General features: G+C 43.5%; 1 protein-coding gene and 1 non-coding gene across 5 annotated transcripts in view; one reads left to right on the top strand and one right to left on the bottom strand.

The window, feature by feature from the left end:
• The window catches only part of Lypd6 (Ly6/Plaur domain containing 6), a 145,311-nt gene that overhangs the window by 54,971 nt on the left and 69,614 nt on the right, over positions 1–20,726 (bottom strand). The window lies entirely within an intron of this gene.
• Trnav-aac2 (transfer RNA valine (anticodon AAC) 2) lies at positions 17,808–17,880 on the top strand. Its single transcript has one exon. It is a non-coding gene; the product is annotated as a tRNA-Val (tRNA).

Raw genomic sequence — 20,726 nt, 5'->3', positions numbered from 1 at the left:
TCATTATTAGTTAAAAAACCCAAACCCCCAAACAAAAACAAAGCAAAAAAAAAACCCCAAAAACAAACAAACAAAAAACTCAAAGCTCATTCTCGTAATCATTATATATTCTAATAAGTATTGGACCCTGTTCTCAGTTCTAGGGCTACATAGGAAACACAAGAAATAAAAGCAGTACCTGATATTGTACGTCAATCTATTTCTGACTTACCCAAGCCCTGAATTTTTGGAAGAAAAAATTGGTTCAATAAAATTAATATTAGCGTTCAGCTCTAGAGCCAGTTGATTAAATACAGCTTATTAACATTTTTGGCTCAGCGCAACTCAAATGTCTTCTCCAGGCATGATCGCTGGGAACACTTTAAAATAACAAGAGCCAAAACCATGACAGATGGACTTCTTTCAGATTACCTGGCAGATCTCAAAATCCCAAGACTGTGCTAGACAGGCGTTCCCCCCCAGACACACGATTTTTACCACTGCTACTTTCTAAATGCTTTTCCAAACAGTCCTCGCTTCCTCATTCCTGTGGCTAGCAAGCACTTGGCTCTCGTCCTTCACTTTTGCTTAGACTGTGGTAACTCCTAGACTGCTTTCCCAGCCTCTGGTTTGTCTTCTGTCCTCCCTTCCAATGTTACAGACTTCTAAAACAGAAACCTGCTAATGAAGTTTTACAGTTGGAAACCACCGTGGGGTCGGACGGCTACCAGGATATAGTTTAAATTCTCCACTGTCATCACATGGAAATATGCAGCTTAAGCAAGCCCCAGGAAAAATCATAAAACAGGTTGCTGGGACTCTGGAACGGTCCTCCATCCCAGGTAAAGAAGTGCACCCCTTTGGAGAGCCAATGTCTGGTAAGCCTCTGCTCCGACATCCTGTGAAAAAGAACACTTGCTCGCAGAATATCAATATCTTAAAATGACTCATGCCAGCGAATTCAAACCCAGTGGGCTCAGCCAGTGATACCTATGGTTTAAAAGATCACCTGCTCAGGAGACATGAGACCTACATACCACAGCATCCCCACAAGGCCCACTTCAAAGAAAGGAGATCAGGATTGGGACCAAGTCTGTGCCATTCATTCTGGATTTCATACTGCGAACGGCTGGCATCATAGAATGCTGGACCAGCCTTCTAACTATCTTGGCTCAAAAGCTCATCCCTCAGAAGGGATCAGGTGCTGTCCTTCAGAAGATGTGATTGAGGCCTCTAAGTAAGGCACTGCCCTGAGAAGAAAGAACCCATGGGCCTCCGAACCAAAGCATGGGAGCAGAGTGGCTTCTCTTTGGACACTCCCGTTGTTCCACGAGGAATGTTTCACTTCCCATCCTCAAACCTCTGCTCCTGAAAGCTGCAAGTCCCCAAGATGTATTCTCTTGCCACTGGGCATGGCAAAGGTTCCAGTGGACAAGCTACAGATGCCACAATAGTAGCTAGAACTTTCTGTGCCTGGGGATCTACAGAATATCACACCGCAGGAATAAATGACCCAAATTAGCCGGAAGAGGCTTAGCTGCTTCCACTGAAACCCACTGCTACTGTGAACAGTCAGTGCACCCATCCTAGCCCAAGAAAGGCACAGCCGCAAGACTTCAGAGCCAGGCAAAGGCTATGACAGGCCTGTCATTAAGATCTGCCAAAGTGATGACTAAGTTTCTTTATGAGCTCAGAAAGGACAGGGTGAGACCCAAACTTAACTGCAATAAGGGGGGGATGGTTTGTATCACTCAGCTGAGAGCAGCAGCCCATTGGAGATGGGTGTGGTGATGCTTCTTAAATGTGAACATAGGAAAGTCTGCAAGCATCAAGGGGTGAGCTTTAGCAGCTGGGACCAAGAACATCTTGGGTTTCTAACCATGGGGAGCAAATGAATCCATGACCACACCTATAGTTCCAGAACTACATCACTACATGAACACTAAAGCCTCCCTTCCCACGGGCTGCTGCGATTCATTGCCTAAGCATGTTGTGTCCATTTGGAATGAAGTGGGACTCCTCTGACAGGCAACACTGGCCCAAGGATTCTTATAATTACAGTTTAACATCATATCCTTCTACCCAAGTCTTATCTTCCTGTTCTCTCCCTCTTTCCCAAGGGTGATTCTCATACTGCAGCCTGACAGGTTCCCCTGGTTCCATCCCATGGCCTTCAAAGATGCTTAACCTAATCAGTCTGGTTCAGGGTTGATCCCATCTTAGTGGGGTCCTCCCTCATCCATCTCTACTATCTCTGGGGCATTCTCTCTACTTCCTATACCCCTGCCAACAGTGTGCCCCACAATCACCACAATCATGGCCCAAAAGCTTTCTGCTGCCACACCTGGGAAAATGTCTGCCATGTTGTCCCACCCCTCTTTCCTGTGCCTGAGGTTTTTGAACTAGTCAAGCAGTGGACTTTGGGCTGACCTGCTCTCCTATTTCTGTTTATGCATGGGTTGCCTGCAAAACACCCTACATCACGTTGCAGGATTCCATATGTTGCGCAGGTGTGGATCCACACAAGGTTTCTTTCCCTCTAGACAAGGAAAAGTCAAGAGCAATGCTCACCCAACCAGTCCTCAGAAAACATGCTTCGTGGCACAAATGCTGCCATGAGGATTGGTAAGGAGAATTCTATTGAGGTCTTAATAAAAATCAGAAATCATACATGCATGTGTGCATGCAGGCATGCATACGTGTGTGTGTGTGTGTGTGTGTGTGTGTGTGTGTGTGTGTTCCCTGAAGTTTAAATGTTACACACTCATTCAAAATTAAAAGCAAAGCCAACTTCACAACAAACCAAGTTAAACGAATGGACTGTTTGCCCAGTGTGACAGCCTGTACCTACCACTCTAAGACATTTCCACAGCCCCAGCCAGGAGTCCCTGGAAGTACTCTAAGAGGCTAGACCGATGGACAATTGGAAGACAATGAGTATTTAAGTTCATATGATGTGTCCCAGCCCAGGCTACCACAGACTGCATTCTGCTCACCAAGAAGACAACTGAGTTACTAGCTTTCTTACTCAACAAAAGACCCTAACGCAGGCCAAGTACTGCACTACGTAGTGATTTGATTAAGAACCCTCCCTTTACTTCCAGAAAAATAATAATTCACTAGGAAAGAATAACATGTAAAGGGTACAATTCCATATTACTTTAAGTACATTTCACTAACGTATTTGTTTTCTACTAAAAGCAAACATCTTGATTTTTCTAATATTTCAAACAAGCAAAAATATGACATTAGCAAAGATACTGTTTCAGGAAAGTCCTATTAACCACTCGTCTGTTTCCAGAATGTCAATAGATGAACTCTTGCCCTTACAAAATTAAACAATATAGGGGCTAAAGTGCTATCTTTGTCAGGAAAGCACCCGACTTTCAAGCATGAAGAGCTACGTTTGTTCTCTAAACCCACATGAAGAATCTAGTAATGGTGACATGATTGTTGTCCCCACACTGGGAAGGGGGATGAACCTGTCCCTGAGCTTGCAGGCCAGCCAACTTAGTCTACTTGGGAAGTTCCATGCCAGTGAAAGACACACCCAAGAAGTGGACAGCAGCAGATGAACAGTGGCTGAGGTTGTCCTCTGACCTCCACATGCTCCTGCACACACACCAACACACACACATTTCAGAACTGTGAATACTGAGCATTTTAAAAATCGTAGTGGGAGATGGAGAAAGGGCTCAGTGTTTGAGAGCACCGGCTGCTCTTCCAGAAGTCTGAATTCAATTCCCAGCCCCCATATGGTATCTCACCACTATCTATAAAGGGATCTGATGCCCTCTTCTGTGTGCAGGCACACATGCACTCATATGCATAAACTATATAAATAAATCTTTAAAAAAAATAACAGTAGCAGGCATTTAATAAATATTCCAGTAAGCGCTTCAACCCTCAAGATCATAGCTTTTCTCACAATACTGACTTTCTTGTCCCCACAATACTGTAAGATATAAGCCAGAGAAAAGAGAATCTGTAGCACAATCCTGCTTCTTAACCAAGCCTCTGTCTGGCTGAAATCCTACCTACCCATTACCTCCCATTTCTAGTGACTTGGGAGTATTAAAAAAAAAACATAAATGTAACAGCATCCATTTCTAGGGAATGTTCACAGATTCTGAGATGGCAGAGGACCTGGCTATCCATGATAAAGGTGCAGCTGGCCAGCATGAAGCTCCATCCATAACTTATTCACACGTGCAGTGCCCTGCAAAGGTTATATAGGGTGTTCTCAGTTGCTATCCAGTGTGCTGTGTACACTGAGCTCAGGACGAGGGTGGACTTGGCACCGGTTCCAATCCTTGGAGGCCACCTTCACCAAGCAAATCGATTCCCAGGCAATGCCTGGGCTCTACAAAGTAGATATGTGAACTTCGCATTCCTAATGACCTTGGCCAGCACTTTAAACACCCAAATTGAAACCGCTTCATGTCAGTGAGTATTGGGAGAATTTTAACAACTGGATTAAAAGGCCAATCAATTGGTAAATCCCCAGGGGAAAAGCTAATGCCAGGGAATAGATTCACCGTTAACTGATTTCAAGAGCAAATGGAAAGTGCAATTCTCAGAGAACCAAGGTGAGCAAGAGAATAAAGAAAGTGGCAGAGGGAGAAAGAGCTGGAAGAATCCGGAGCAGCAGAAACCAGTGGGCTAAGTAGCAGCACAGGAAATAACCCTCTCTTTCCTATTGCCTCCCCTACCCCACATTTCTCATTTTCTTCATGCAGACAAAAAGTAGGCTGTTCTCTTCTATTCAACCATTTCCTCATATGTAGGTGTAATCACCAGACACTAAAAATGTGCCCAGTATTACAGGGGAGAAAGAACAGCCTTGAGCCTAGGAGCACACTTCTTATCAGTCTATGTGGTTTGCATTTTCTTAACCACGGACAAGTATTCAAAGACATATGAAATGTTTTCTGCAGGATATGTTTAATTCCAGGCCAGCTTTCCCTACCATCTAGTCCATTTCTTGGTCAAACACTTCTACTGGCAATCACTACGTGAGCAAGTCAATTTATTTCAAATTATATCCCACCCCACACTGCCAATCCACTTACTAGCAAAATGGATTTGAGAAGGTCTGTAATAAAAGATTCATAGTAAGGCTGTTAAATAAAACAAGCAAATCAAATGCATGGGAAGGAAGGGGAGATAAAAGGCCCAGGCATGGTATTGACCATGATTGAGCACAGAGCACACGGTTCCAAGTTTCCCACAGAAAAGGCAGACATGGAAACACGATGGGGTGATTACTCTTGTTGTCTGCGAAAAGATTTTATGCCAGTTTGTCAAAGGAGACGTTTTTACCAGGTGCTGAATTCTCAGAGACAGTCTGTCAGGCACTTGGGGAACATTTTGATTTTACAACACTGGTTCTCAAATCTGACTCTGAAGGAGAAAGCTTATTACAGTGGGCTGAGTCCTGCTCTCACAAATTCTGACCCAGAAGTCTGGGGGTGAGTTTGAAGCTCTGCATTTCTGACAGACACCCCAGTGCTGCTACTGCAAGACCAGACTGACGCCACAGGACCCAAGACGACCCATCCCAGAGTACTGTTAATTATGGTTCTGTGCTGGCTTTTCCCCCAACTTGACACAAGCTAAGCTCATCTGGGAAGAAGCAACCTCATTTAAGAAAATGCCTCCCAAATGGGTGGAACTAGAAAAAAATCATCCTGAGGGAGGTAACCCAGACCCAAAAGGACAGGCATGGCATGTACTCACTTATAAGTGGATATTAGCCATAAAGTACGGGACGACCATGCTATAATCATCAGACCCAAACAAGCCAAATACAAGGACGGTTTAAGAGTCTATGGCAGAATCTCTCTCAGAAGGAGTGGGAAGGAACTGGATAGGAGAGGGGATGTGGAGCCCCCTCCACAGATCAGATGTAGGAAGAGAACAGAAATGGGCTGACAAGAGGGGGCAATCTCTAGAATGTGCCAGTGACCTGAGATGGGGGAAACCTCAGGGGCTCTATGGGGTGGCTCTATCTGATACTCCTAGCAGTGGGGAGATATGGATCCTAAAGTGGCCACTTCCTGTAGCCAGGCAGGACTCCCAGTGACGAAATAAGGACAGCAACCTACCCACAAAACCTTTGATCCAATTGTCTCCTACCTATAAGATGTGAAGGATAAAAATGGAGTAGAGATTGAGGGAATAGCCAACCAATGACTGTTGCAAATTGAGACAAGAACCAATCCCTGACTCTATTAACAATACTCTATTTTGCTTGCAAACAGGACCCTAGCATAAATGTGCTCTGAGAGGCTCTACCCAGCAGCCAACTGAAAGAGATGCAGAGACCCAAGGCCAAGCAGTAGAAGGTGCTCAGGAGTCTTCTAGAAGAGCTGAGAGGAGGATTGGGGGACCCAAAGAGGACAGAGACTCCACAGGATGACCAACAGAGTCAACTAACCTGGGCTTTAGGGAGCTCCCAGAGACAACAAGCACAGGCTGGACCCAGGCTCTCTACACATATGTAACATGGGTCGTAGATGAGCAGCTTGGTTTTCTTTTCTTTCTTTCTTTCTTTCTTCCTTTCTTCCTTTCTTTCTTTTTCTTTTTCTTTTCTTTCTTTTTTTGGAGCTGGTTACCGAACCCAGGGCCTTGCGCTTACTAGGCAAGCGCTCTACCACTGAGCTAAATCCCCAACCCAGCAGCTTGGTTTTCATGTGGGTCCCCCAACCACAGAAATGGAGGGTGTCCTTGAGTCTGTTGCCTACCTGCCTGTGGATCACATTTCCCTAACTGGGCCACCTTGTCTGGCCTTGGAGGGAATGGATACACCTAGTCCTGCAGCGACTTAACGTGCCTGGGTTGGATTGGAGGAGGGGTATTGGGGATGGGTGACACCTAGAAGAGAGCTTCCCTTCTCAAAGGAGAAGAGAATGGGGAGTAGGATCTGCATGAGGAGGCACTGGGTGGAGGAGGAACTGATATTGGGATATAAAGTGAATAAATAAATTTAATAAAAGCTAAAAAAAAAAAAGAAAAAAATAAAGAAAAGGAAAATACCTCCATTAGATTGGCCTGTAGGCAAACCTGTGGGATATTTTCTTGATTGATGACTGATTTGGGAGGGATGTGGACAGTGTCACCCCTGGGGAGGTGGGTCTGGGTTGTGTAAGGAAACTGGCTGAGCAAACTACGAGGGAGAAGTGGGCGTACAGCATTTCTCTATGCTTTCTGATTCTGTTCCCCAGTGAAGGAGCGTAGCCTGAATGGTTTAAGGTGGAAACTAAACAAACGAACAAACAACCCCACTTCTCCTTCCCAAGTTTCTTTCAGTCGTGGTGCTTTATCACAAAAGTAAGAATGTCAAGATGGTTCCATCAGGTGCTTCCGCTGAAGCCCTGGAGGAATCCTTAACACCGCCCAGCATTTCAGTTAAAACACCAAAGATCACCCAGCGGAAGGGATGTCCGATGCTAAGGAGTCAAATATGCTCTTCAAATGATCTAATCAGAAAATTAAACAAGAACGTGAGGATGGTCCTGTGTATGACCCTTCCGAATACAAACGTGTTACAGCGCCTCAGATCAAACGGTGGCTAGAAAGACGCTCGAACACAATTTGTAAAGGGCTGATTCGTTAACAACAGCACCATTTTACCCAGAAAGCTCCTTTCCTGCCAGTACCCGAAATGCATTATAATTCAGTTCCCAAATCAAGACTCAACGATCTTGGGCCAGTTCAAGGGGGGAAACTGCTTGCCGCCAAGGCTCAGTGCCTGAATTTAATCCCCCTTGGAACACACGTGGCAGAAAGAAGGAATCATCGTGGAAAGTCACCCTCTGACTTGCAAGAGCACACACAAAAATCGATGCCTTTAGAAAATCTGCACTCTCGTTTATTTCTTTTCTGTTGACATGGGAAAGGAAGATCAACTACTGTAAAAATGAACAAAGACTTTTTCTCTAGAGGAGAGGGGTTACTTTCAATATTAACACCATCATCTACCTTCCGGTGTGCCTGGGTGCTGTGTACCTGAGCCACAGCACTCGAGTCCACACCTGAGGCCACTTGTCCCTAAATTCTGCTTAGCTCATACTTGTCAGAAGTACTTAGAGCTTCAGGAGACAACGAGTGCATTTAACAACAGCACCCAGATTGTTAAACACAGAAAAAACCCACAAATAAGCACAAACATACCAACACTCACGCTTATAGTAGGCCTGATTTATAAAACTAAAACCACCCCAAAATAGCCAGGCACTGTTGTGCAAGCCTGCAATAAGCGATTAGGAGGCTAAAGAATTAAAATCATGAGTTTGAGGACAGATCCTGAGCTCCCCTGCCCCTTGGGTCTCCAGCATCAACTAAAAACCGATCAGCAGATACTCTTACTTGCTGTATATGCATTTCAGAAAAGATTAAAATAATGAACTTCTAAAGAAACAACAACAAAAATCCTAAAATCTTCAAATTTCGATAACTTAACAAGTTGTCAAAAACTGAGTTCAACACATTTTGGCTAAGCCCATATTGTATAACGGGTACTGGATGAGACGCTGGGAATGAGCATGCAGCCCCTAGCTCTTCTGACTGTAATTAGCACTGTGTTAAAACAGAGATCTCCATGTGACACAGGTAAAGTGGCTGCTGGATGTGTGGCTATGGAATATCAGCTGTGCCCAAGAGATGGACACACTCAACTGTCGGGGCTCACAGGGGTTCTGTGGAAGACATAAGCTCATGAATATCCCTCTGAGGAGCCATAACTAATGGGAACAAAGACGGGTGAATGGTGAAAGACCCTGAGCCTGGCACTAAAGGTTGCATATACAAAAATGACTCACCCCTTCCTCATTGCATACTGAAAAATTGTGTCCAATGGGATAAGTACTGGCCCCAGATCCACTTCCCAGAATTCCTTTCAGAAGTGATTATGGCAGTTCCTGATCAACATAAGTGGAAGCCACTAACAGGCTCCTGCGGTCGCCTCTTATTTAACTTTAGTTTTCCTGTCTTTGTCCTTAGCCCTCCCAGATGCTTGTGACATAGACAAGAAGTCTAAAAGTGTGGCTGCTGTTATGAGGAGAATGAAGTACAGAGAGATGGGCAGAAACACTGGAACTACTACACCTTCCCAGGACTGCCCACATCCAGGGTTTGGACTATGGAGAAAAATCAATTCTGATTTCGTCACCGCCCCGGCCCGAGGGGGGATACAAACAGAACTATCTTACACACAGATGGTGCTGCGCAAGAATCACCACTCACTGTTCTTGTTTTCATAAAGGCCAATAAGCCTGGACACAGGAGCACCAACCTCCAATCCCAGGACCTGGGAAGCTGAAATTGGGAAGTCATCAAGTCCAGCCCACATGAATTACACCATGTCTCAAGACACCAGGGAGGAGTGCCATGAAATAACATGATGATGATAGTTAGCACCATTTAGTTTAAAAGTATTTCCTAACAATGCATAACCCCAGAAAGTAAACATTTGTTTTTAACATTTGCTCTTCATTCTGCAAAAACACAAAACAAAACAAAAACAAAAACAAAAAATGGGAGCTATGAACACTCCGCTCCAATGTGTGTGTGTGTGTGTGTGTGTGTGTGTCCATTTAGCATCTCCTTATATGCTATCACTTGCCACAAAAAATAAAAAAAAAAACCCAAAAAACAAAAAAAGCCAAAAAACCAGCCATCTGTCATCTTAGCCAATCAGCCAGCAAGAAACCATGCCAGGCTTCCAAATTCATAGTTTTTCTTATTCCCAATAGGAAGGCTGGCGCAATAAGAAATCCAAAATGCTCATGGTGGCTGCTCTCCACACAGCAGTGTCAGTCAATTTTCCTTCTGGCCCAGAAGAATCAGGCCACTAGGTTGCTACTGCTGTACCTCTACAACCAGTGTTCACGGCCAACTTCTGGAGCACGGGAACTGTATCCAGCCTCATGTAGCAGTAAGGGCTGGGGAGAACAAAGGATTTCTGTCCTCTATCATGGTTTCAGACTCCTGGACAGTATAGAAGAGTGGCAGGGGGCAGGGGACAGGGGGCGGGAAGCCAACACTACCTTGACTTGCCTTAAGTGGCTATGAGCTAGAACACAGGCACACAGGCTGCCCCATCTCATCCAAGAGAATAATCCCCCAGGGTGAAGCCAGGAAGAAAGACTGAAGTTTGTAATAAAAAAAAAGCAGAGTGTCCCAGATCAAGCAGTTATCTCACAGTCACACAAATAACAGGGGCAAGTGTGCAAACGGTACAGGAAATGGGAGTCAAAAAAAGGGGAGACAGTGACTGAAAACAACAGAGTGCCTTCACTTTGCACTCCACATTAGCTTTTTCTTTAGAAAAAGATTTGCATGGTCGAGCTAATGCCAATCAACAGCAAGAAAAGGGAATCGTGCCATTTGTTTTCAAATAGCTACTTCCTTTTCATGTATCTTCTATGACCCCCCAACAGTTAATAAGTGGCTTAGCTATCTTATTTCTGACTTTAGTTAAACATCGTGAGTGCCTCCTGATAAAAATAATATGCTGTCAGGCACGATGGCTCATGTCTGTAATCCCAACACTCAGAAGAGATAGTCAAAATAATTACTGCAAGTTTGAGGCCAACTTGCTCTACGCAGAGTTTTCCAAGCCAGCCAAGGGACTCTCAAAATATAATAGAAAGAGAGGAAGACAGTCAAAAGCACAGTAAGTTACGGACAAAGGAAAAAGGTCAGACTGGAATGCACTCTGCTTGTGCAGGACCCAGAAGAGAACTCACACCTGGACTTCTATACCCAGTCAAGGTGTCACATGACTTGTAGAGCAACAGAAAATGTTAAGGGAAGATACAACGCCACTGGCGTGGCTGGATTAACAGTGGTCACTTCATGCTGTGGCAGGTCATCTGCAGAGGTGGCTACCATTCCTGCTTCTCCCCCACTCTCCAGGCATGCCAGCCACACTTCTAAATCAATGCATTCAAAGCGAGAGATGGGAAAGCAGTAAGAATTGTTATCGCAGATCTAGCATTAAATCTAAGAGGATAATATACCATGACTAGGAACACGTCAGTTAAAAGTTAGAGTCATGCAGTAAGAAATGAACCCAGAATATTTTGTCATAATAGACAAGAATGGAAGAAAAAAAAAAGACCTCAGGAAGAAGCAGAGCTGAAAGCAGGTTGGGGTTGGGGATGGGGGGCAGGGACAGGGACAAAACATCCCTACACCCTCAGTATGAATTGCCACAGAAAACAATTAATATAACTGACTTTAAAAGTAGGGAATCGGTTGCTGCTGCTGCAGAGAGCCCCTGGGCAGCACCCCACGAGCGAACCTGAGCCTCGGGACCACAGGTAAGACCAAATTTTCTGCTGCAAGAAAGCTGCCTGGTGAGCTTGGGACACACGGAAGCAGAATTTCTCTAGGACCGGGCACGTTCTGTGTTTACCGGAAGTCCCACACCCGCGGATCCCGGCCCGCAGCAGCTCTCTGCTCCCAGACCCGGTGAGAGAGAGACCCAACCGCCTGGTCAGGTGGGCACTCCTGAGGCTGCAGAGCGGAAGAGACCACCAACACTGCTCACCCCTGCCCACATCCCTGGCCCAAGAGCAAACTGTATAAGGCCTCTGGGCTCCCGTGGGGGAGCGGCAGGACCCCTGCCAAAGACAACGCCGGACCCTGAAGGAAACAGACCGGATAAACAGTTCTCTGCACCCAAATCCCGTGGGAGGGAGAGCTAAACCTTCAGAGAGGCAGACAAGCCTGGGAAACCAGAAGAGACTGCTCCCTGCACACACATCTCGGACGCCAGAGGAAAAAGCCAAAGACCATCTGGAACCCTGGTGCACTGAAGCTCCCGGAAGGGGCGGCACAGGTCTTCCTGGTTGCTGCCGCTGCAGAGAGCCCCTGGGCAGCACCCCACGAGCGAACCTGAGCCTCGGGACCACAGGTAAGACCAAATTTTCTGCTGCAAGAAAGCTGCCTGGTGAACTCAAGACACAGGCCCACAGGAACAGCTGAAGACCTGTAGAGAGGAAAAACTACACGCCCAAAAGCAGAACACTCTGTCCCCATAACTGACTGAAAGAGAGGAAAACAGGTCTACAGCACTCCTGACACACAGGCTTATAGGACAGTCTAGCCACTGTCAGAAATAGCAGAACAAAGTAACACTAGAGATAATCTGATGGCGAGAGGCAAGCGCAGGAACCCAAGCAACAGAAACCAAGACTACATGCCATCATCGGAGCCCAATTCTCCCACCAAAACAAACATGGAATATCCAAACACACCAGAAAAGCAAGATCTAGTTTCAAAATCATATTTGATCATGATGCTGGAGGACTTCAAGAAAGACATGAACACACTTAGGGAAGCACAGGAAAACATTAATAAACAAGTAAAAGCCTACAGAGAGGAATCGCAAAAATCCCTGAAAGAATTCCAGGAAAACACAATCAAACAGTTGAAGGAATTAAAAATGGAAATAGAAGCAATCAAGAAAGAACACATGGAAACAACCCTGGATATAGAAAACCAAAAGAAGAGACAAGGAGCTGTAGATACAAGCTTCACCAACAGAATACAAGAGATGGAAGAGAGAATCTCAGGAGCAGAAGATTCCATAGAAATCATTGACTCAACTGTCAAAGATAATGTAAAGCGGAAAAAGCTACTGGTCCAAAACATACAGGAAATCCAGGACTCAATGAGAAGATCAAACCTAAGGATAATAGGTATAGAAGAGAGTGAAGACTCCCAGCTCAAAGGACCAGTAAATATCTTCAACAAAATCATAGAAGAAAACTTCCCTAACCTAAAAAAAGAGATACCCATAGACATACAAGAAGCCTACAGAACTCCAAATAGATTGGACCAGAAAAGAAACACCTCCCGTCACATAATTGTCAAAACACCAAACGCACAAAATAAAGAAAGAATATTAAAAGCAGTAAGGGAAAAAGGTCAAGTAACATATAAAGGGAGACCTATCAGAATCACACCAGACTTCTCGCCAGAAACTATGAAGGCCAGAAGATCCTGGACTGATGTCATACAGACCCTAAGAGAACACAAATGCCAGCCCAGGTTACTGTATCCAGCAAAACTCTCAATTAACATTGATGGAGAAACCAAGATATTCCATGACAAAACCAAATTTACACAATATCTTTCTACAAATCCAGCACTACAAAGGATAATAAATGGTAAAGCCCAACATAAGGAGGCAAGCTACACCCTAGAAGAAGCAAGAAACTAATCGTCTTGGCAACAAAACAAAGAGAATGAAAGCACACAAACATAACCTCACATCCAAATATGAATATAACGGGAAGCAATAATCACTATTCCTTAATATCTCTCAATATCAATGGCCTCAACTCCCCAATAAAAAGACATAGATTAACAAACTGGATACGCAACGAGGACCCTGCATTCTGCTGCCTACAGGAAACACACCTCAGAGACAAAGACAGACACTACCTCAGAGTGAAAGGCTGGAAAACAACTTTCCAAGCAAATGGTCAGAAGAAGCAAGCTGGAGTAGCCATTCTAATATCAAATAAAATCAATTTCCAACTAAAAGTCATCAAAAAAGATAAGGAAGGACACTTCATATTCATCAAAGGAAAAATCAACCAAGATGAACTCTCAATCCTAAATATCTATGCCCCAAATACAAGGGCACCTACATACGTAAAAGAAACCTTACTAAAGCTCAAAACACACATTGCACCTCACACAATAATAGTGGGAGATTTCAACACCCCACTCTCATCAATGGACAGATCATGGAAACAGAAATTAAACAGTGATGTAGACAGACTAAGAGAAGTCATGAGCCAAATGGACTTAACGGATATTTATAGAACATTCTATCCTAAAGCAAAAGGATATACCTTCTTCTCAGCTCCTCATGGTACTTTCTCCAAAATTGACCATATAATTGGTCAAAAAACGGGCCTCAACAGGTACAGAAAGATAGAAATAATCCCATGCGTGCTATCGGACCACCACGGCCTAAAACTGGTCTTCAATAACAATAAGGGAAGAATGCCCACATATACGTGGAAATTGAACAATGCTCTACTCAATGATAACCTGGTCAAGGAAGAAATAAAGAAAGAAATTAAAAACTTTTTAGAATTTAATGAAAATGAAGATACAACATACTCAAACTTATGGGACACAATGAAAGCTGTGCTAAGAGGAAAACTCATAGCGCTGAGTGCCTGCAGAAAGAAACAGGAAAGAGCATATGTCAGCAGCTTGACAGCACACCTAAAAGCTCTAGAACAAAAAGAAGCAAATACACCCAGGAGGAGTAGAAGGCACGAAATAATCAAACTCAGAGCTGAAATCAACCAAGTAGAAACAAAAAGGACCATAGAAAGAATCAACAGAACCAAAAGTTGGTTCTTTGAGAAAATCAACAAGATAGATAAACCCTTAGCCAGACTAACGAGAGGACACAGAGAGTGTGTCCAAATTAACAAAATCAGAAATGAAAAGGGAGACATAACTACAGATTCGGAGGAAATTCAAAAAATCATCAGATCTTACTATAAAAACCTATATTCAACAAAATTTGAAAATCTTCAGGAAATGGACAATTTCCTAGACAGATACCAGGTATCGAAGTTAAATCAGGAACAGATAAACCAGTTAAACAACCCCATAACTCCTAAGGAAATAGAAGCAGTCATTAAAGTTCTCCCAACCAAAAAGAGCCCAGGTCCAGACGGGTTTAGTGCAGAATTCTATCAAACCTTCATAGAAGACCTCATACCAATATTATCCAAACTATTCCACAAAATTGAAACAGATGGAGCCCTACCGAATTCCTTCTACGAAGCCACAATTACTCTTATACCTAAACCACACAAAGACACAACAAAGAAAGAGAACTTCAGACCAATTTCCCTTATGAATATCGACGCAAAAATACTCAATAAAATTCTGGCAAACCGAATTCAAGAGCACATCAAAACAATCATCCACCATGATCAAGTAGGCTTCATCCCAGGCATGCAGGGATGGTTTAATATACGGAAAACCATCAACGTGATCCATTATATAAACAAACTGAAAGAACAGAACCACATGATCATTTCATTAGATGCTGAGAAAGCATTTGACAAAATTCAACACCCCTTCATGATAAAAGTCCTGGAAAGAATAGGAATTCAAGGCCCATACCTAAACATAGTAAAAGCCATATACAGCAAACCAGTTGCTAACATTAAACTAAATGGAGAGAAACTTGAAGCAATCCCACTAAAATCAGGGACTAGACAAGGCTGCCCACTCTCTCCCTACTTATTCAATATAGTTCTTGAAGTTCTAGCCAGAGCAATCAGACAACAAAAGGAGATCAAAGGGATACAGATCGGAAAAGAAGAGGTCAAAATATCACTATTTGCAGATGACATGATAGTATATTTAAGTGATCCCAAAAGTTCCACCAGAGAACTACTAAAGCTGATAAACAACTTCAGCAAAGTGGCTGGGTATAAAATTAACTCAAATAAATCAGTTGCCTTCCTCTATACAAAAGAGAAACAAGCCGAGAAAGAAATTAGGGAAACGACACCCTTCATAATAGACCCAAATAATATAAAGTACCTCGGTGTGACTTTAACCAAGCAAGTAAAAGATCTGTACAATAAGAACTTCAAGACACTGAGGAAAGAAATTGAAGAAGACCTCAGAAGATGGAAAGATCTCCCATGCTCATGGATTGGCAGGATTAATATAGTAAAAATGGCCATTTTACCAAAAGCAATCTACAGATTCAATGCAATCCCCATCAAAATACCAATCCAATTCTTCAAAGAGTTAGACAGAACAATTTGCAAATTCATCTGGAATAACAAAAAACCCAGGATAGCTAAAGCTATCCTCAACAATAAAAGGACTTCAGGGGGAATCACTATCCCTGAACTCAAGCAGTATTACAGAGCAATAGTGATAAAAACTGCATGGTATTGGTACAGAGACAGACAGATAGACCAATGGAATAGAATTGAAGACCCAGAAATGAACCCACACACCTATGGTCACTTGATTTTTGACAAAGGAGCCAAAACCATCCAATGGAAAAAAGATAGCATTTTCAGCAAATGGTGCTGGTTCAACTGGAGGGCAACATGTAGAAGAATGCAGATCGATCCATGCTTATCACCCTGTACAAAGCTTAAGTCCAAGTGGATCAAGGACCTCCACATCAAACCAGACACACTCAAACTAATAGAAGAAAAACTAGGGAAGCATCTGGAACACATGGGCACTGGAAAAAATTTCCTGAACAAAACACCAATGGCTTATGCTCTAAGATCAAGAATCGACAAATGGGATCTCATAAAACTGCAAAGCTTCTGTAAGGCAAAGGACACTGTGGTTAGGACAAAACGGCAACCAACAGATTGGGAAAAGATCTTTACCAATCCTACAACAGATAGAGGCCTTATATCCAAAATATACAAAGAACTCAAGAAGTTAGACCGCAGGGAAACAAATAACCCTATTAAAAAATGGGGTTCAGAGCTAAACAAAGAATTCACAGCTGAGGAATGCCGAATGGCTGAGAAACACCTAAAGAAATGTTCAACATCTTTAGTCATAAGGGAAATGCAAATCAAAACAACCCTGAGATTTCACCTCACACCAGTGCGATTGGCTAAGATCAAAAACTCAGGTGACAGCAGATGCTGGCGAGGATGTGGAGAAAGAGGAACACTCCTCCATTGTTGGTGGGATTGCAGACTGGTAAAACCATTCTGGAAATCAGTCTGGAGGTTCCTCAGAAAATTGGACATTGAACTGCCTGAGGATCCAGCTATACCTCTCTTGGGCATATACCCAAAAGATGCCTCAACATATAAAAGAGACACGTGTTCCACTATGTTCATCGCAGCCTTATTTATAATAGCCAGAAGCTGGAAAGAACCCAGATGCCCTTCAACAGAGGAATGGATACAGAAAATGTGGTACATCTACACAATGGAATATTACTCAGCTATCAAAAACAACGAGTTTATGAAATTCGTAGGCAAATGGTTGGAACTGGAAAATATCATCCTGAGTGAGCTAACCCAATCACAGAAAGACATACATGGTATGCACTCATTGATGAGTGGCTATTAGCCCAAATGCTTGAATTACCCTAGATCCCTAGAACAAACGAAACTCAAGACGGATGATCAAAATGTGAATGCTTCACTCCTTCTTTAAATGAGGAAAAAGAATACCCTTGGCAGGGAAGGGAGAGGCAAAGATTAAAACAGAGACTGAAGGAACACCCATTCAGAGCCTGCCCCACATGTGGCCCATACATATACAGCCACCCAATTAGACAAGATGGATGAAGCAAAGAAGTGCAGACCGACAGGAGCCGGATGTAGATCGCTCCTGAGAGACACAGCCAGAATACAGCAAATACAGAGGCGAATGCCAGCAGCAAACCACTGAACTGAGAATAGGTCCCCTATTGAAGGAATCAGAGAAAGAACTGGAAGAGCTTGAAGGGGCTCGAGACCCCAAAAGTACAACAATGCCAAGCAACCAGAGCTTCCAGGGACTAAGCCACTACCTAAAGACTATACATGGACTGACCCTGGACTCTGACCCCATAGGTAGCAATGAATATCCTAGTAAGAGCACCAGTGGAAGGGGAAGCCCTGGGTCCTGCTAAGACTGAACCCCCAGTGAACTAGTCTATGGGGGGAGGGTGGCAATGGGGGGAGGGTTGGGAGGGGAACACCCATAAGGAAGGGGAGGGGGGAGGAGGATGTTTGCCCGGAAACCGGGAAAGGGAATAACACTCGAAATGTATATAAGAAATACTCGCGTGGGTTTCCGTAGTGTAGTGGTTATCACGTTCGCCTAACACGCGAAAGGTCCCCGGTTCGAAACCGGGCGGAAACAGCGCTTAAATTTTGGGGCTGGGGATTTAGCTCAGTGGTAGAGCACTTACCTAGGAAGCGCAAGGCCCTGGGTTCGGTCCCCAGCTCCGAGAAAAAGAACCAAAAAAAAAAAAAAAAAAAGAAATACTCAAGTTAATAAAAAAAGAAAAGAAAAGAAAAAAAAAAGTAGGGAATCGAGTAGGCCAATTACTATAGAAGAGATTGGGAATGTGGCTAAATTTCTATCATTAAAATGGAGAACAGAAACGGATAATTTCATAGTGGGCTGCATGCATCTAATACAGAATAGAAATCATTAAAATTAATGATTCAAGATGATAGAATCTCAGGAAAAACCCTCAACGCCCACCATCTTAGGAGAGTTACTGAGACTTAAAGTCAAAGCCAGTGAAGGTAGGTGTCAAGGAAGTGGAGGCGCTACCATCAATAACAATTACAAACACTCTAGGTAGAATCTAGATGCATGTGGCCAACAACGGGGGCTGGATGGAGTGGGGAAGAGTTTCCATAAGACATTACCATCGTCATGGCAGCCACACAGGTGAACTGAAAGCAGTGGGCTTACAAGAATACCCTTGGCAGGGAATAGAGAGGCAAAGATTAAAACAGAGACAGAAGGAATGCCCATTCAGAGCCTGCCCCACATGTAGCCCATACATATACAGCCATCCAATTAGACAAGATGGATGAAGCAAAGAAGTGCAGGCCGATAGGAGCCGGATGTAGATCGCTCCTGAGAGACACAGCCAGAATACAGCAAATACAGAGGCGAATGCCAGCAGCAAACCACTGAACTGAGAATAGGACCCCCATTGAAGGAATCAGAGAAAGAACTGGAAGAGCTTAAAGGGGCTCAAGACCCCATATATACAACAATGCCAAGCAACCAGAGCTTCCAGGGACTAAGCCACTACCTAAAGACTATACATGGACTGACCCTGGACTCTGACCTCATAGGTAGCAATGAATATCCTAGTAAGAGCACCAGTGGAAGGGGAAGCCCTGGGTCCTGCTAAGACTGAACCCCCAGTGAACTAGATTGTTGGGGGGAGGGCGGCAATGGGGGGAGGATGGGGAGGGGAACACCCATAAAGAAAGGGAGGGGGAGGGGTTAGGGGGATGTTTGCCTGGAAACCGGGAAAGGGAATAACACTCGAAATGTATATAAGAAATATTCAAGTTAATTAAAAAAAAAAAAAAAGAAAGCAGTGGGCTTTATCAACAGGGTCTAAAAGACATTTGGTGAAACGAAGTCTCCATCTAAAATAAAACTTAGTTCAAGATAAGAAGAAAATTTAAATCTTTAAACTTGAAAAATGTAACCATTAAAAAATATATATCAATTGTAGACTATATCCCACCCCATCCCTCAGACAGAAGCTTCCTACCTCACTAGAGGTCAGGCCAGCACCCTGAATCCAAGAAGAGTCTGCCCTTCCCCACCTTGCCTATGTTGACCACCATAACCCCAATCATCCCTTCTCTCCTTGTTCCCACATCCTGGTCAACATCTCCAGCAAAAGTCTCCTACTCGGGCCAGTTCTCTGAAGTCTGCTATCTGAACGGAAGCATGCTGGACTCCAGAGGACCTCCAGTTGATCAGAAGCCACACACATTGACAAATCTCCAGCACCCAACTTGGACCAAAGGCTATCCAGGCTATTAGAAGTCTAGCCCTCGATTTGGGCAGATGCCCCCTACTCAACCATAGGCCACTGCAACCAGAAGACCAGACAGGAAACAGAAACCAAGGAAGAAAACACCCACCCAACAACCGATAATAGCCGGAGCAATGTGTTATCATCAGAGCCCAGCCATCCCACTATAGCAAGTCCTGATATTCCAACACAGCTGAAGCAAAAGAAAATGACCCTAAAACCAACCTAATGAAGACGACAGAGATCCTTAAAGAAGAAATAAACAAATCCCTCAAAGCAATCAAGGAAAAGACAGTCAAAACTTTAGAGGAAACCAATAAATCTCTTAAAGAATATCATGAAAGCCAACAAACAAACAAATTAATAGGCAAAGGAAACAAATAAATCTGCTCAAGAACTGAAATGGTAATAAAGACAATAGAACTGGGGGAATTCTGGGAATGGAAAAATCTAGGTAAGCAAACAAGAACTACAGACACAAGCATCACTCTCAGAATACAAGAGACGGAAGAGAGGATCTTAGGCATTGAAGACATAATAGAAGAAATAGATACATCATTCAAAGAAAATGTTAAATCTAAAAAATCCCTTACATAAAACATCCAGAAAATCTGGGACACTATGCAAAGACCAAAGCTAAGAATAATAGGAACAGAAGAAGAAGATTCACAGCTCAAAGGGCCAGAAAATACTCTTAACAAAATCATCGAAGAAAAATTTCCTAACCTAAGAAAGGACATGCCCATAAAAGTACAAGAAGCTTAGAGAACACCAAATAGATCGGACCAGAAAAGAAAGTGCCCTTGACATAAAATAACAAGAACACTAAACATGCAAAGAAAGAGTGCTAAAAGCTGCAGGAGAAAAGGGCCAAGGAACATTTAAAAGCAGACCTATTGGAATTACACCCCACTTTTTCAATAGAGACACTAAAAGCCAAAAGGGCCTTAAGAGATATGCTGCATATACTAAGAGACCACAGATGCCAGCCCAGACTACTTGTACCCAGCAAAACTTTCTATCACAATACATGGAAGAAACAAGATATTGCATGATAAAATCAAATTTAAACAATATCTATCCACAAACCCAGCTCTTTAGAAGGTACTAGAAGGAGAACACCAATCCAAGGAGATTAACTACACCCCCCCAAATAAATAAATAAATAAATAAATAAATAAATAAATAA

Source organism: Rattus norvegicus, chromosome 3 (genome assembly GCF_036323735.1).
Source record: "Rattus norvegicus strain BN/NHsdMcwi chromosome 3, GRCr8, whole genome shotgun sequence".
In the NCBI taxonomy this organism is placed as follows: domain Eukaryota; kingdom Metazoa; phylum Chordata; class Mammalia; order Rodentia; family Muridae; genus Rattus; species Rattus norvegicus.
The sequence above is the reverse complement of the archived record's forward strand: the minus strand, read 5'-3'. Positions and strand labels throughout refer to the sequence as shown.